Source organism: Dryobates pubescens, chromosome 10 (genome assembly GCF_014839835.1).
Source record: "Dryobates pubescens isolate bDryPub1 chromosome 10, bDryPub1.pri, whole genome shotgun sequence".
NCBI lineage: Eukaryota > Metazoa > Chordata > Aves > Piciformes > Picidae > Dryobates > Dryobates pubescens.
The window spans coordinates 3,509,220-3,526,767 of NC_071621.1; positions in this window are offsets into that span (position 1 = coordinate 3,509,220).

Consider the following 17,548-nt stretch of genomic DNA (forward strand, 5'->3'; position numbering starts at 1 on the left):
TATTGATATTGCAAATTATTCTAACCTTGGTGTCATGAGGTTCACACAAGCCCATTCATCAAGCTTGTCAAAGGTGCTTTTGGATGGCAATCCCTTCCTTCTAGTACACCAACCACACAACTCAGCTAGATAACATCTGCAAACTTGCTGAGGGTCTCCAGTCCCGGCACCTTGGCTGCACTGAAAAGCCAGTGATTCTCCTTCACCTGGAAACACAGAATCATAGAATCATAGAATCACAGAATGGTTAGGGTTGCAAGGGACCTCCAAAGGTCAGCCAGTGTAACCTCCTCTGCATCAGCTGTTAATGCAGTCTAGGATGTGATTTGCCTTTGGGGCTGTAAGCACACACTCTCTGCTCATGTCCAGATTCCCATCCATCAGCATTCCTAAGTCCTATTGCAAAAGGTTCACAGTATCACCAAGGTTGGAAGAGACCTCAAAGATCAAGTCCAACCTGTCGCCACAGACCTCATGATTGGACCATGGTACCAAGTGCCACGTCCAATCCCCTCTTGAACACCTTCAGGGACAGTGACTCGACCACCTCCCTGGGCAGCCCACTCCAATGGCAAATGACTCTCCCCGTGAAGAACTTTCTCCTCACCTTGAGCCTAAACCTCCCCTGGTGCAGCTTGAGACTGTGTCCTCTTGTTCTGGTTCTGGTTGTCTGAGAGAAGAGACCAACTCCCTTCCTGGTGATGATCCCCCTTCATGTAGTTGTAGAGAGCAATGAGGTCTCCCCTGAGCCTCCTCTTCTCCAGGCTAAACAATCCCAGCTCCCTCAGACTCTCCTCATAGGGCTTGTGCTCAAGGCCTCTCACCAGCCTTGTTGCCCTTCTCTGGACACATTCAAGTGTCCAAATGTCCTTCTTAAACTGAGGGGCGCAGAACTGGACACAGGACTCAAGGTGTGGCCTAACCAGTGCAGAGTACAGGGGCACAATGACTTCCCTGCTCCTTCTGGCCACACTATTCCTAATGCAGGCCAGGATGTCATTGCCCTTCTTGGCCACCTGGGCACACTGCTGGCTCATGTTTAGGCAGCTGTCAATGAGCATCCCCAGGTCCCTCTCTGTTTGGGAGCTCACCAGCCACTCTGACCCCAGCCTGTAGCTCTGCATGGGGTTGCTGTGGCTAAAGTGCAGCACCCGGCTCTTGGATTTCTTGAATGTCACCATGTGGGACTCTGCCCATCTGTGCAGTCAGTCGAGGTCGCTCTGCAGAGCCCTTTTGCCCTCCAACTGATCAACATCTGCTCCCAGCTTGGTGACATCTGCAAACTTGCTGACAACTGACTCAATCCCCTCATCCAGATCATGAGTGAAGATAATAAAGAGGATGGGGCCCAGCACTGATCCCTGGGGGACACCACTAGTGACTGGCTGCCAGCTGGATGTGGCACTATTCACCACCACTCTCTGGGCTCGGCCCTCCAGCCACTTACTAACCCAATGCAGTGTGCTCCTGTCCAAGCCATGGGCTGACAGCTTGTCCAGCAGTTTGCTGTGGGGGATGGTGTCAAAGGACTTGCTGAAGTCCAAGTAGACCACATCCACAGGCCTCCCCACGTCCACCAGACGGGTCACTTGATCATAAAAGGAGATCAGGTTGGGGAGGCAGGTACCTGCCCTTCCTAAATCCATGTTGGCTGGACCTGAGCCCTTGGCCATCCTTCAGGTAAGCAGTGATCGCCCCCAAGATGATCTGCTCCATCATTTTCCCTGGCACTAAGGTCAGGCTGACTGGCCTGTAGTTTCCAGGTTGCTCCATCCGACCCTTCTTGTGGATGGGGATCACATTGGCCAGTTTCCAGTCATCTCGGACCTCTCCAGTGAGCCAGGAGTAGTGGAAAATGATGGAAAGCGGCTTGGCCAGCTCACTTGCTCTCAGCACCCTAGGATGGATCCCATCCGGTCCCATGGACTTGTGAGTGTCCAAGTGGCTCAGCAGGTCCCGAAGTAATTCCTCATGGATCTCCAGGGCATCACACTGCTCCTTGACCCCATCACCCAGCTCAGGAGGCCACCTGCCCTGAACTCCTCTTGCCTTACTGTTAAAAATTGAGGCAAAGAAGGTGTTCAGGACCGCAGCCTTTTCCTCATCCTCAGTCACAGTGTTCCCCTCCAGGTCCAATAAGGAGTGGAGGTTCTTCTTGCACCTCTTTTTAGTGTTAATATATTTGTAAAAATGCTTCTTATTATCTTTCACAGAGGTGCCCACTTTTAAGTTCCTAGTGGGCCTTTGCCTCTCTAATTTTTCTCCTACGAAATCTAACAACATCCTTGAACATACCTCGAGAAGCCTTCCCCTCCTTCCAAAGGTGATACAGCTTCTTTTTTTCCCTTAAACCCTCCAGGAGCTGCTTGCTCATCCAGGCCGGTCGCCTTCCCCACCAGCTCATCTTTCAGCACATGGGAACTGCCAGTTCCTGTGCCTTCAAGAGCTCCTGTTTGAAGTAGCTCCAACCCTCCTGGACCCCTCGGTTCTTGAGGGTTGATACCCAGGGAACTTTACAAATAAGTTTCTTAAACAGGCTGAAGTTTGCCCTCCGGAAGTCCAAGGTGAAGGTTCTGTTGGTGCTCCTCCCTATCTCCCTGCATATTGAAAGCTTCACTATCTCGTGGTCACTGCACCCTAGGCAGCCTCCCACGGTCACGTCTCCCACCAGCCCTTCTCTATTGGAGAACAGCAGGTCAAGCAGAGCCTGACCCCTGGTAGGCTCACCTAACAGCTGCGTCAGGAAGCAGTCCTCCATTTGTTCCAGGAATCTTCTGGACTGCCTCCTCTCTGCTGAATTATGTTCCCAGCAAATATCTGGCAGGTTAAAGTCACCTACTAGGACAAGATCTGATGATCTTGAGACAGCCTCCAATTGCTTATAGAATGTTTCATCTGCCGCCTCATCCTGGTTGAGTGGTCTGTAACAGAGCCCAACCAGGATGTTAGATTTGTTGGGACTCCCTCTGATTTTAACCCACAGGCTCTCAATCCCTTTTTTCTCCACCTCAAGTTCTGTGGCAGAGAGTGACTCCCTAATATACATAGAATAGAATAGAATAGAATAGAATAGAATAGAATAGAATAGAATAGAATAGAATAGAATAGAATAGAATAAACCAGGTTGGAAGAGACCTTTGAGATCATCATGTCCAACCTATCATCCAACACCACCCAATCAACTAAACCATACAACCAAGCATCCTGCTTGGTGCTAAACTATGTCTCTTAGCACCACATCTCTGTACCTTTAAACATCTCCAGGGGTGGGGATTCAACCACCTGCCTACTTCTGGATTTCATAACCCTTCAAGTAAAGAAGTTTTTCCTAATATCCAGTGAAAAAATCTGCTGGTGTACTTTGAGGCCATTTCCTTCATCCTATCTCTTGTTACTAGGGACAAGAGACCAACATTCAGCTCACTACAACCTCTTTTCAGGTAGATGTAGAGATCTAGCACTCCAGGTGTGGCCTTGCCAGTGATGAATAGAGGGGAAGGATCATCTCACTCAACCTGCTGGCAGCATGCCCTGTGCAGCCCAGGCAACTGTTAGTCTTGTTTTCTGCAAAAGCTAATTTCCAGCATATGTTCACCATGGTGTCCACCAGAACCTCCAGCTCCTTTTCTGCACAGCTTCTTTCCAGTCATTGAGTTCCCAGAATATTCTGGGGCGTGGACTTGCACCTCCTGAGGTACAAGGCTTAGTATTTCCCCTTGTTGAACTTTGTGATCCCATTTCTTCAGACTGTTGAGGGCCCTCTGGATGGCAGCACAACCCTCTGGCATATCAGTCACTGCTTTCAGTTTTGTGTCTGGCTGATGAAAAAAATAGAATAGAATAGAATTAACCAGGTTGGAAGAGACCTCCGAGATCATCATGTCCAACCTATCATCCAACACCACCCAATCAACTAAACCATACAACCAAGCATCCTGTCAAGCCTCGCCCTGAACACCCCCAGCGATGGCGACCCCACCACCTCCTCAGGCAGCCCATTCCAGTGGGCAATCACTCTCTCTGTGTAAAATTTCCTCCTAACCTCCAGCCTAAACCTCCCCTGATGCAGCCTGAGACTGTGTCCTCTTGTTCTGGTACTGGTTGCCTGGGAGAAGAGACCAACCTCCGCCTCACTACAACCCCCCTTCAGGTAGTTGTAGAGAGCAATAAGGTCACCCCTGAGTCTCCTCTTCTCCAGACTAAGAAACCCCAGCTCCCTCAATCTCTCCTCATAGGGCTTGTGCTCCAAGCCCCTCACCAACCATATTGCCCTTTTCTGGACACGCTCCAGCAAGTCAACATCCTTCCTAAACTGAGGGGCCCAGAACTGGACACAGGACTCAAGGTGCAGCCTAACCAGTGCAGTGTACAGGGGCAGAATGACCTCCCTGCTCCTGCTGGCCACACTGTTCCTGATGCAGGCCAGGATGCCATTGGCCCTCCTGGCTGCCTGGGCGCACTGCAGGCTAATGTTCAGTCTACCGTCAACCAGCACCCCCAGGTCTCTCTCAGCCTGACTGCTCTCCAGCCACTCTGACCCCAGCCTGTAGCTCTGCATGGGGTTGCTGTGGCCAATGTGCAGAACCCGGCACTTGGATGTGTTAAATCTCATGCTGTTGGACTCTGCCCATCTGCCCAGCCTGTCGAGGTCCCTCTGCAGAGCCTCTCTACCCTCCAGCAGATCAACTCCTGCCCCCAGCTTGGTGTCATCAGCAAATTTACTGATGATGGACTCAATGCCCTCATCCAGATCATCAATAAAGATGTTAAAGAGCATGGGGCCCAGCACTGATCCTTGGGGAACGCCACTGCTGACTGACTGCCAGCTGGATGTGGCACCATTCACCACCACTCTCTGGGCTCGGCCCTCCAGCCAGTTCCTAAGACAGCACAGAGTGTTGCAGTCCAAGCCACGAGCTGACAGCTTGGCCAGCAGTTTACTGTGGGGGACGGTGTCAAAGGCCTTGCTGAAGGTAGACTACATCTACAGGCCTCCCCACATCCACCAGGTGGGTCACCTGATCATAGAAGGAGATCAGGTTGGTCAGGCAGGACCTGCCCTTCCTAAACCCATGCTGGCTGGACCTGATCCCTTGGCCATCCTCCAAGTTCTGTGTGACTGCACTCAAGATGACCTGTTCCATAATCTTGCCTGGCACTCAGGTCAGGCTGACAGGTCTATAATTCCCTCCTCCTCTTCTCCCTTTTCTGTCTCTGCTAAAGAGCCTGTAACCCCCCAGTGTAGCACTCTAATTGTGCGTGTTATCCCACAAAGTTTCTGAGAGGGCGACTATATCATAGTCACCCTGGTGGACAACGGCTTCCAGCTCCCCTTGCTTATTGCCCATGCTGTGTGCATTGGTGTGCATGCACTTCAGCTTTACTATACATTAATAATCCAGTTCCTCCTACTCCAGAATTCTTAAGAGCCCTGAACTTGTAGCAGAAATTCCTATTTCTTTCAAATTCTATAACTTTCCATCATGAACATAAAAATTCAAAGAATTAATGTGAATTATTTTTCCGAATACATTCTCTATGTCCTGATGCTTCATTTGCTGGGAAAAAGGTAGTGAGAAGCTTAGAGAAAAGGAAGCCAAACTGGGTCCAGTCTCACCTGTACTTCTACTGAGAAGTAACATCATTATCTCAGAGCCACAACTGGACTTTGCTCACAGAAAAATAGTTGGTTTATGCCCAAAGGCAAGAAGGACTACTATGGATGAAGACCTAGGAAATGAATGAAAGGTAAGTTAAGAACAGGTCAGTCCTTCTCTCAAGAGTGTTTTATGTACTTTAATTTTGCTGAGCCATAAGCAATACATTTTACACACAATGAATGCAACATTTTCTCTTAATATTTGCATGTAAAATATATTAATTTACATCTCAAAGCTCCTAATTTTCAATCACATGTGATACATTTTTTCTTTAATTCTTTGCATATGAAGGTAGTTTGAGTTATATAACTAGAACAAAAATAAATCCTTTATTTTTATTCTGTCATTGAATTTATTAATCTAATTACAACCTGAAGTGTTTTGGAGTGTCTGAGATTCATTTTTCTACAAACAGAAAGGCTAGCAACTTATTTTTAGAGATCCTCTGAGTTTATTTCCAATTCTAATTTAACTTACAATAATGTGTAGGTGGTTACATTTTTTGAAATCATGTAACACTTTCAAAAAGAAATATTTATCAGTTACATATATACCTACAGAAATAAAAAACCACACATATTAAATATTTTAGAAATGCCTTTCAAGTCAATCTTTCAAACTATGCAAAATTATTATTAATATTTGATACTTCTTCTGTCAGTTGATTATATCATGCATGTATTTAAATAAGAAAGCTTCATTACTATACTGGTATTAAATATTTTTTTAATTCAAAATAATTTCTTGTAAAAGAACAGTCATAGATTCACACAAAGAGAGTTCAGAAGCACGTGCTTTTTCAGTTTACAATTGTATTGTAGAAATTTTTAATGAATTTGTAGCACTAAGAAATATCCCAACATTATTTTAATTGTTCCTTTCCCTGTATTTTGAAGTCTACATTAATCTGGAAGATATTGGGAACAAATATCTAGTAGAATTATTCCAAGTTAATTAACATATAATTAAAGCCATATCTATCTTTGAAATAAGCTACATTGTTCTAAGGTGGTAGTATAATTTACTTTTCTACTTTGCTACTTTTGAAATCTACGCATGTAAATGGTGTAGTATATGAAAGAAAAAAGTCAGACAACATGACTGCTTGTGTCTACTGCATTGTATCATCAGTTCTTCATAGGCATAGAATAGAAGGTTTTTCAATCAATAGTTTGTACTTATATATGAGTAGCTGTAGGAGTTAGAAATATGTATTTGTGTCTCGAGAAGTAGCTCACAAATCAGAGAGTGCCAGGAAAGATTATGGAACAGATCATCTTGAGGGCAATCACTGCACACCTAAAGGATGGCCAAGGGATCAGGCCTAGCCAACATGGCTTTAGGAAGGGAAGGTCCTGCCTGACCAACTTGATCTCCTTCTATGATCAGGTGACCCACCTGGTGGATGTGGGAAGGCCTGTGGATGTAGTCTACCTGGACTTCAGCAAGGCCTTTGAAACCGCCCCCCACAGCAAGCTTCTGGACAAGTGTCAGCCCATGGCTTGGACAGCAGCACTCTGTGCTGGGTTAGGAACTGGCTGGAGGGCTGAGCCCAGAGAGTGGTGAATGGTGCCACATCCAGCTGGCGGCCAGTCAGTAGTGGTGTGCCCCAAGGATCAGTGCTGGGCCCCATGCTCTTTAACATCTTTCTTGATGATCTGGATGAGGGCATTGGGTCCATCATCAGTAAATTTGTGGATGATACCATGCTGGGGGCAGGAGTTGAACTGCTGGAGGGTAGAGAGGCTCTGCAGAGGGACCTCAATAGGCTGGACAGATGGGCGGAGTCCAATGGCATGAGATTTAGCACATCCAAGTGCCAGGTTCTGCACATTGGCCACAGCAACCCCATGCAGTTCTACAGGCTGGGGTCCAAATGGCTGGAGAGCAGCTAGGCAGAGAGAGACCTGGGGGTACTGGTCGACAGTAGGCTGAACATGAGCCTGTAGTGTGCCCAGGTGGCCAGGAGGGCCAATTGCATCCTGGCCTGCATCAGGAACAGTGTGGCTAGCAGGAGCAGGGAGGTCATTCTGCCCCTGTACACTGCAGTGGTTAGGCCACATCTTGAGTACTGTGTCCAGTTCTGGGCCCCTCAGTTTAGGAAGGATGTTGACTTGCTGGAATGTGTCCAGAGAAGAGCAATAAAGTTGGTGAGGGGTTTGGAACACAAACCCTATGAGGAGTGGCTGAGGGAGCTGGGGTTGCTTAGCCTGGAGAACAGGAGACTCAGGGGTGACCTTATTGCTCTCTACAACTACCTTAAGGGAGGTTATAGACATGCAGAGGTTGGTCTCTTCTCCCAGGCAACCTGCACCAGAACAGGAGAACAGAGTCTCAAGCTGCACCAGGGGAGGTTTAGGCTGGAGATTAGGAAGAAGTTCTACACAGAGAGAGTGACTGCCCATTGGAATGGGCTGCCTTGGGAGATGGCGGAGTCGCCGTCACTGGAGGTGTTCAGGAGGAGAATTGATAGGGTGCTTGGTTGCACGGTTTAGTTGAGTAGGTGGGTTGGATGATAGGTTGGACATGATGATCTTGAAGGTCTCCTCCAACCTGGTGTATTGTATTGTATTGTATTGTATTGTATTGTATTGTATTGTATTCTATTCTATTCTATTCTATTCTATTCTATTCTATTCTATTCTATTCTGTTCTATTCTATTCTGAATTAGATGCTAACTTTCTCCATAATGTTATGTACCTGGCAGATTTCTGATACTATTCTTGTTGCTTATGAAAAGGTCTTTACAGTTTGTGAGATAAAGTGTTATTGTTAAAAATATAATCCCTTTGGATGAACACTTGTTTAGTACCTGAGTTTGCCTTTATTGCAGAAGTCTGGGTTTAAGTGTTTATATCTGGGTTGAACCAGGCTGCTGCAATAGCACTTACCAGAAAACAGCCTATGCCTATTAATCCTTCCTTGAGAGAAGTAAATATGCCCTAAGCATAAATATTTTTTTCACAATGCTTAGACATTTCAGGACTGTTATTTGCACTTAATATTTTACAAAAATGCCTCAAGAAAATAAAAAGTATTTCTATCTTTGGTTTGTGGTTTAAGATTCCTCACTATTCAAGAATACTTTGTGAATACAGGTGAAGCATTTTTTTAAAAGAAGGTGGCATTTTTTGACAATGATTCACCTGGTCTGTACAGGAAGTAAAAAACAACATCTGATAAATTGTGTCTTTTAGATCCATTTATCTGTACATTGTCGATATAGAGTATGCAGGGGACATTCATCTTAACTGCAATAGATTCTAAAGACTGTCCCTTCCTGTCTAAAATATTTTTTTTAATGGTTTTATTTCTGAAAAAAAAAATAATCCAATATTCTGGTTGTTGGGAAATGGTTTGAACATCTGTGCAAGTTAGGCCTTGAAGGATTTTCTGTTATTAATATAGCAATGGAGTAGGAGTTGTGGAAAAGTTCTGATGCTTGGTATGATGAAGTCAAGCTGCCCTTGAGAAGGAAGGCAAACAAGATAAGAAGTAGGTGAAGATCTGGGAAAAAGGGCAATTAGGAAATTCCACAGAGTAGTGAAAATAATGATGTAACCTTTTAGAAAGTAACCAATAGTGTGTGTTAAATTAGAATAGAATTAACTATGTATAAGATAAGGCTATAAATAAGGAAGTGTGGAACAATAAAGTGGAAGCTTGCTTATCAATCATATTGATTGCTGCGAGTCTTTCCCTCACCCCCCTCGCCGTTGGACTTCTCTTCCCGACATCTGGTCTCCACAGTATCTTCAGCAAACTGATGACTCTCCAGCATACATTCTATCTACACAGAATGGAAGTGCAGTGAGTCCCACATTCACAGCAGTTTGCTGCCTGATAAACTTATCTAATTAATACGATTGCAGAAATCATCATCATAATATATCATCATATCTATTTATTTGATCTATGATAGTCTGTCAGAGATATGAAATCAAAGGGAGCTCTTTGAAAGCGTTCAAAAAGCTGGACTAAACTTTCTACTTCTATTTTGATGATTTGTGTGCTTTTTTTCTTACAAACTTACATAAGATTGCTGGGAAGTACTTAGTTACTGACTGATTTCTTTCAAAGCATGCTGCTCTGCTGATACTGTTTGAATCAATTTGAAACTGGAAAGGAATGATTTAAACTAAGTTATATATCTTCAACTATCAGAGCTACTAAATCAAAAACAATTGAAAAATAATTTTGTTGTATGTCTGTTTGCACTTGTTTGGTTTTCACTATTTACAGTCAACTCTCATAAACTTGAAAATAATATATTTACTTATCAACTAGTTTTCCATTGAATTATTAACATATTTTCATTGGAAAAAAAATATAAAATATAAAAAGTCTATTACTTGTCATTCTACTTGGGTAATATAGCTGTTCTAAAGAAGCAATTTAAAGCAGTGCTTGCTTTCTAAAGACAACCTCTTCTATCTCTCTCCCATGACCACAGTATAGATAAAATTTATTGCCAATACAAGAAGTAATTTTTACCTAAAAGATAGACAAAGCATCAGACCCACAGTGTTATATGAAATGGGATAACTAGATAAAATTGCTACCTATGGGCATGCTAATTGTGTTCCAGTTGGGTAGGATATTAAATTAACTGACCATTATACTCTTAACAGCTGTAATCTCTCAGAGTGATATTCACCAATTGGTTCCCTGTAAGTGTAATAGAACTGGGCAGGGTCCTATGGCTCAGCTCAATTAAAACTGCTCTGACAGGGCAAGACTGTTTTGGCAGATAGTACTATTGCTCTTTCACTAAAAAAGAACCCTGGGAACACAGCAAGCAATCTCTGCATCATAATGGGTGAAATAGAGCTAATGTTCAGTGATGCAATACAGAATTACTAAGACAATGCAAGTTGGCTGTTCTTTGACATACCATACACAGCCTTCTAGAAATGTTTTTGCATTTTAATATTGTGCTCTTTGGGTTTCAGTTTTGCTATTTCAGTCCTGTAGTGTATGCAAAATAATAGATATGGAGACAAAATACTATCTATAGGTTTACATAACAAAATTATCTTTGAAATAATTTAAAATGTCACCAAGGGAATTTACCATTATTTCTCTTGTTTTCTGATTACACTATGAACTCATCTTTTCTTTTTTTTTTTTTTTTAATTTTTAATCTGGCTTTGTTTACTTATATGTGGTTTTCAGATTAAAGTCATTATCACTCTCTATATGTGATATATTACTCCTCATGGAGTACATATACAGAAAAAAGGGTGTCTATATCTGTCTGTGCCCATATCTATATAATCTCTGTCTTATTTATCTTTATACATATATATAGATAAAAAACATATATGTGTGCACATACATAATAATTTATTAATTCTTCTGCTTGTGACTTACATATTTCTTCCTCCTAAATAGAACTGGGTTCTGCTAACATTCTTGCCACTTCAAGGCCAAATTAGTCAACCTAAAAACACTGTTAATGATCTTACATAAGATCTCATTTAGGTAAGGACACAAATTCCACCAAGCTAGCTATGATATACATGATCCTGCCCCTTTATATTTTTCTTAAGTGAAAATATAGCCCTTATTAAAAACTGTTGTACTCAAATTTTAATGGTTTCAGCTGTGACACTTTATGACCAAAGCTTGCAAGCAGAAATCTGAAACACAAAAAATAAAAAATAAAAAACCAAACTCTATTCTCTTTCAAAACACAAATTTATTTTATGTAGACTCAGTTTTGTACAAGTTTAGCTACCAGATATATTCATCATCATGTATAGCTTGTTATTGCTGTTTTCAGAAAGTGAAATTCCAGAAATATTTAACAAATGACCTATTTAAACATATGAATAATTGATTTTTATTTGCCATTTCAAATTTATTAGAGATAATTTCTATAATTTCACTCATCACTGGATGACTAAGTAATTTCGCAAAAATCCAAATCAGCAGGAATCAGAATCAGTTACACTTCAGATAAATTATTTGCAACATATGAGTTGGTCAACTTAATGAGGTTTGAGTGATAACCTAAGTGAATAGAATAGAATAGAATAGAATAGAATAGAATAGAATAGAATAGAATAGAATAGAATAGAATAGACCAGGTTGGAAGAGACCTTCAAGATCATCACGTCCAACCCATCATCCAACACCACCTAACCAACTAAACCATGCAACCAAGTACCCTATCAAGTCTCTTCCTGAACACCTCTAATGATTGTGACTCCACCACTTCCCTGGGCAGCCCATTCCAATGGGCAGTCACTCTCTCTGTGTAGAACTTCTTCCTAACCTCCAGCCTAAACCTCCCCCGGCGCAGCTTGAGACTGTGTCCTCTTTTTCTGGTGCTGGTTGCCTGGGAGAAGAGACCAACCTCCATCTGTCTACAACCTCTCTTGAGGTAGTTGTAGAGAGATTTGCTCAGCTCTCAGAGTTTGTGACTGAAAAAATGTTATGAAGAGACTTAGTTATAAGTATAAAGCAATTTCTCTAACTCCTTATTCACTGCACATCAGAAAGGCAATGCTGTAGCCCAGAGCTCAACAAAATCAATATAAGCAAACCCATAAGACTGAACAGACACTAGATAATGTTATTAACGGGGAATATCTTGTGTAGACACAGGTACCTTTAGCACAATACTAAGAAACAACAGTAAGAAAGCAGCTGAGGTGGTTGCAAATGTCTGTATCATTGTCCATCCAGTAAGAAACACTAAGCAAGGCACTGAGTGGGTGCAAAGCTGGGTTTCTATTAGTTCTAATTTGAACTCTGGTAACTTTGAGCAAAATAACGGAGTCAGGATTGTAACTAACACCAGGAAAATGGCCTATCCCTTCACGTAGCCTCTTTACAGGCAATGGTGTAGATATTGAATTTTCTGTCTGATGTTTTGTCTGAGTATCTCCCAGCTGTGTCCCACTGATTTTTCATGTAGTTCCATGTGAAGGGCCTTAAAATCTGCTTAGCATTCATTCTGAAGTTGAAACCAAGAAACATTTTTCTCTTTTTAAGTACATAGAAAAGATGGAAGAGTCCAGAGGAGGGCTATGAATCATCATGTGGCTGGATTACCTCCTACGTGAGGACCAACTGAGAGTTGCATTTGTTTAACTTAGGGACAAAAAGGTTCTCAGGAGTCTGGATGGTGGCCAGCACTTAAGGAGGGCCTATAGGAAAGATGAAGAGAGATTCTTTAACAGGAAGTGTAGTGATAAGACTAGGATCAATGCTTTTTAATTAAGAGCAAATTTGCACTAGATATTAGAAAAAAATCCTTATGGTGAGGGTTGTGAGATACTGGAACAGGTCACCTGTGGCATATTAAGGCACAGACCCCCACAGTGTCTAGGAAGGAGACACTCAACACTGTAGATGGCTCAGAATAAAGGTCAGGATCCATTTATTGTAGGATATGCATATACCCTTTTGCATCAGCAGAAAGCAAGCCTGATTCTAGCAGTACTTTTCCATCCTAGCAAAACAAAACTTATTTAAACAGTCATTGGTTGAGCATTTCAAAACTACCTGTACTACTGAGGTCAACAACAGATGTTCATTATCTTGTCCACTTTCTATACTAGTGCCTCCCAAAGTTTCATTTCAATTAGTGCATCCGTTTCTTTATCAGCACACTGTATTCCAGACTCAAAAGTGATTAAATTGTTTTCTTCAATCCCCACAGTCACCCAGAGAAGTTGTGGATGTTCCAACCCTAGAAGTTTTCAAGGCCATGTTGGATGGGGTTCTGACTCCACTTGATCTAGTGGAAGGTGCTCCTGACAATTGACTGTGTAAATGACTAGGATACGCTGTGATTTTTCAGATGGCACAAGGTGATTATTTTTTTCCCACAAATTAATCCTGAGATCATTATTTATCTTAATCTACAGAATTCCTGAAAATGTAAACTCAGATGAATCCTGATTTCTGTACACAGACCATAAATAGGCTTTGGGTTAGATGAGGAAAAGACTCAAAGAAAGCCTTAGAAAAAAAGAGTATCATAGAATGGTCTGGGCTGGAAGGGACCTCTGGAGGTCATCTAATCCAAGCCCCCTGCAGTAAACATGGGCATGCTCAAATACACCAGGCCACCACTGAGCCTCACTTTGAATATCTCCAGAGATGAGGCCCTAGCCACCTCCCTGGGCAACCTATTCCAGTGTTCCACCATCCTCATAGTAAATAACCTGTTCCTAACATCCAATCTAAATCACAAAGCAAGACTTTCTAAATATTAGAATAAACCAGGTTGGAAGAGACCTTCAAGATCATCGTGTCCAACCCATCAACCAATCCAACCCACCTGAACAACTAACCCATGGCACCAAGCACCCCATCAAGTCTCCTCCTGAAAACCTCCAATGACGGCGACTCCACCACCTCCCCCGGCAGCCCATTCCAATGGGCAATCACTCTCTCTGTATAGAACTTCTTCCTAACATCCAACCTAAACCTCCCCTGGTGCAGCCTGAGCCTGTGTCCTCTTGTTCTGGTACTGGCTGCCTGGGAGAAGAGACCAACATCCATCTGTCCACAACCTCCCTTCAGGTAGTTGTAGAGAGTAATAAGTCACCCCTGAGTGTACAGTGGGTGCTGTGGCCAGGGACAAGAATGGTTGTAACTCGCAGCAAAAACTCCCTAAAAAAGTCAGTGTTGACCCAGACTGAGGTAGAACACAAGCAGGTAGCTGTCCAGGTATCTGGCTGTAGAGAGTGCTGGAGCCTGGCTCTTGAGATGCAGAGTAGTAGGGGCAACTCTTGCATAAGGTGTGAGCAGATTGACTACCTGCTTAATCTGGTGGCTAGACTGAAGGATGAGGTTGCTAGTCTTAAAAATGTAAGGGAATGTAGGAAAGAGATGAACCAGAGGAGGAAAGAGATGAACCAGAGTAAGCAGACTCTGCAGGCTCCCCCAGCAGAGGCTGGTTACCCAAAAAGCAGAGGGGAATGGACACAGGTTCCTCTCAAAAGACAAAAGGTTAAACCTCCTTGCCTCCCCTCACCTTCCCCGCTACTCATGAAAAACAGGTATGAGGCACTGGAGATCAAGGGTGAGGTGATCCTGATGCCAGAGGACACACCATCTGGGGTTCTCCCTGAGGCTAAAGAGCCTAGGGTTAAACAACCTAAGGTTAAACAGCCTAAGGCAAAGCAGCCTAAGGTTAAACAGCCTACCCCTGGCATCAGGACCTGCTCCCTCAAAAAAAAGAGGAGGGTAATTGTTATTGGTGATTCACTTCTGAGGGGAATGGAGAGCCCCATATGTTGGCCAGACCCATCTCATAGGGAACTCTGTTGTCTCCCAGGAGCCCAAGTTAATGATGTTACCAGAAGGCTGCCCAGACTGGCACAGCCCTCTGACTATTATCCTTTACTATTTATGCAGATAGGGAATGATGATGTTGTAACCAGAACTCCCAGGGCTATCAAAAATGACTTCAGGGCCCTGGGGGATCTGGTTGAGGGGTCAGGTGCTCAAATAATTTTTTCCTCAATACCCTTAGTTGCAGGAGGGAATACCATAAGGAACAGGACAGCAGCCATAGTCAACAAGTGGCTTAGGGGCTGGTGCAGTCAAAAGAATTTTGGGTTTTTTTTATCTTGGTAAACTTTCTACTGCACCAGGCCACCTGGCAACAGATGGAATACATCTGTCCCAAAGAAGGGGAAAGGTCACAGTATATGAGAATGGCCTGTCCCCCAAACATAAAAAGATTCTGGGAAGGGAATTGGCAGGTCTCATCGACAGGGCTTTAAACTAGTTTCGAAGGGGGGAGGGGCTGAAACTAGTCCCCTCAGGCAAGAGTCTGGGGGCGATAAGTTAGTGTCAGAAGTGAAACCAGCAGCCCAGCTGCAATGCATGTACACTAATGCACGAAGCATGGGAAACAAACAAGAGGAGCTGGAAGCCTTGTTGCAGCAGGAAAGTTATGATGTAGTTGCCATCACAGAGACGTGGTGGGACGACTCACATGACTGGAGCACTGCAATTGCCGACTACAGACTCTTCAGGAGAGACAGGCAAGGAAGAAGGGGTGGAGGGGTGGCCCTGTACATCAGGGAGGCACTAGATGCCATTGAGCTGGAGATTAGAGATGATCGGTTTGAATGCTTGTGGACAAGAATTAGAGGGAAGACCAGCAGGGAAGACATCCTGGTTTAGTCTGTTATAGACCACCTAACCAGGAGGAAGTTGTTGATGAAGTATTCTATAGGCAGCTTAAGGCTGTCTCACGATCACCTGACCTTGTCCTCATGGGCGACTTCAACCTGCCTGACATCTGCTGGGATCTCAACACAGCAGAGAGGAGACAGTCCAGGAGGTTCTTAGAGTGCATGGAGGACAGCTTCTTATCCCAGGTGCTGTGTGAGCCTACCATGGGTAAGGCTATGCTTGACTTCCTCTTCACCAATAGGGAAGGGCTGGTGGGTGATGTGGTGGTCGGAGGCTGTTTAGGGGCCAGCGACCATGAGATAATTAAAATTTCAGTATTTGGTCAAGAGGGGCAGCAAGAAGACCTCCACTCTGGACTTCCAGAGGGCAGACTTCAGGTTGCTCAAGGAACTAATTCAGAGGGTTCCTTGGGAAAAAGCCCTTAAAAAGAAAGGGGTCCAGGAGGGCTGGACCTGCTTCAAGGAAGAACTGATGAAGTCGCAGGAACAGGCTGTGCCAATGTGCCGGAAGATGAGCCGCCGGGGCAGATGGCCAGCATGGATGGGTAATGAACTTCTAAAAGAACTAAGGGAAAAAAAGAGGGTGTATCACCTTTGGAAGAAAGGTGAGGCAACCCACGGAATGTTTAAGGATGTAGCCAAATGATGCAGGAAGAAAATTAAGGAGGCAAAAGCACATTTGGAGCTTAAACTGCCCTCTGCTATGAAGGACAACAAAAAGTCCTTCTATAAATATATTAATCACAAGAGGAAGGGTAGGGACAACCTCCACTCCTTGGTTGACATGGAGGGAAATGTTGTATCAAAGGATGAGGAAAAGGCAGAGGTACTTAACACCTTCTTTGCCTCAATTTTTACTATCAGGACAGAACATCTTCCAGACAGCTGGCCTGCAGAGCTGGCAGAAGGATCCAGGGAGCTGCATAGTTTCCCTATGTTCCATGAGAAGGAGATTGGAGCACTCCTAGGCCGCTTGGATCCCCACAAGTCCATGGGACCAGATGGGATCCATCCTAGGGTGCTGAGAGAGCTGGCAAATGAGCTGGCCAAGCCACTATTCATCATTTTCCAGCAGTCCTGGCCCACTGGAGAGGTCCCAGAGGACTGGAAGCTGGCCAATGTGGTACCCATCCACAAGAAGGGCCGGTTGGATGAGCCAGGGAATTATAGGCCTGTCAGCCTGACCTGAGTGCCAGGCAAGATTATGGAGCAGGTCATCTTGAGTGCAGTCACACAGAACTTGGAGGATGGCCAAGGGATCAGGCCTAGCCAGCATGGATTTAGGAAGGGAAGGTCCTGCCTGACAAACCTGATCTCCTTCTATGATCCGGTGACCTGCCTGGTGGATGTGGTCTACCTGAACCTCAGCAAGGCCTTTGACACCGTTCCCCATAGCAAACTCCTGGCCAAGCTGTCAGCCCATGGCTTGGATGGGAGCACACTGCAATGGGTTAGAAACTGGCTGGAGGACTGAGCCCAGAGAGTGGTGGTGAATGTGACACATCCAGCCAGCAGCCAGTCAGTAGTGGTGTACCCCAAGGATCAGTGCTGGGCCCCATGCTCTTTAACATCTTTATTGATGATCTGGATGAGGGCATTGAGTCCATCATCCATAAATTTGTGGACAACACCATGCTGGGGGCAGGAGTTGATCTGCTGGAGAGTAGAGAGGCTCTGCAGAGGGACCTCAATAGGCTGGACAGATGGTCAGAGTCCAACAG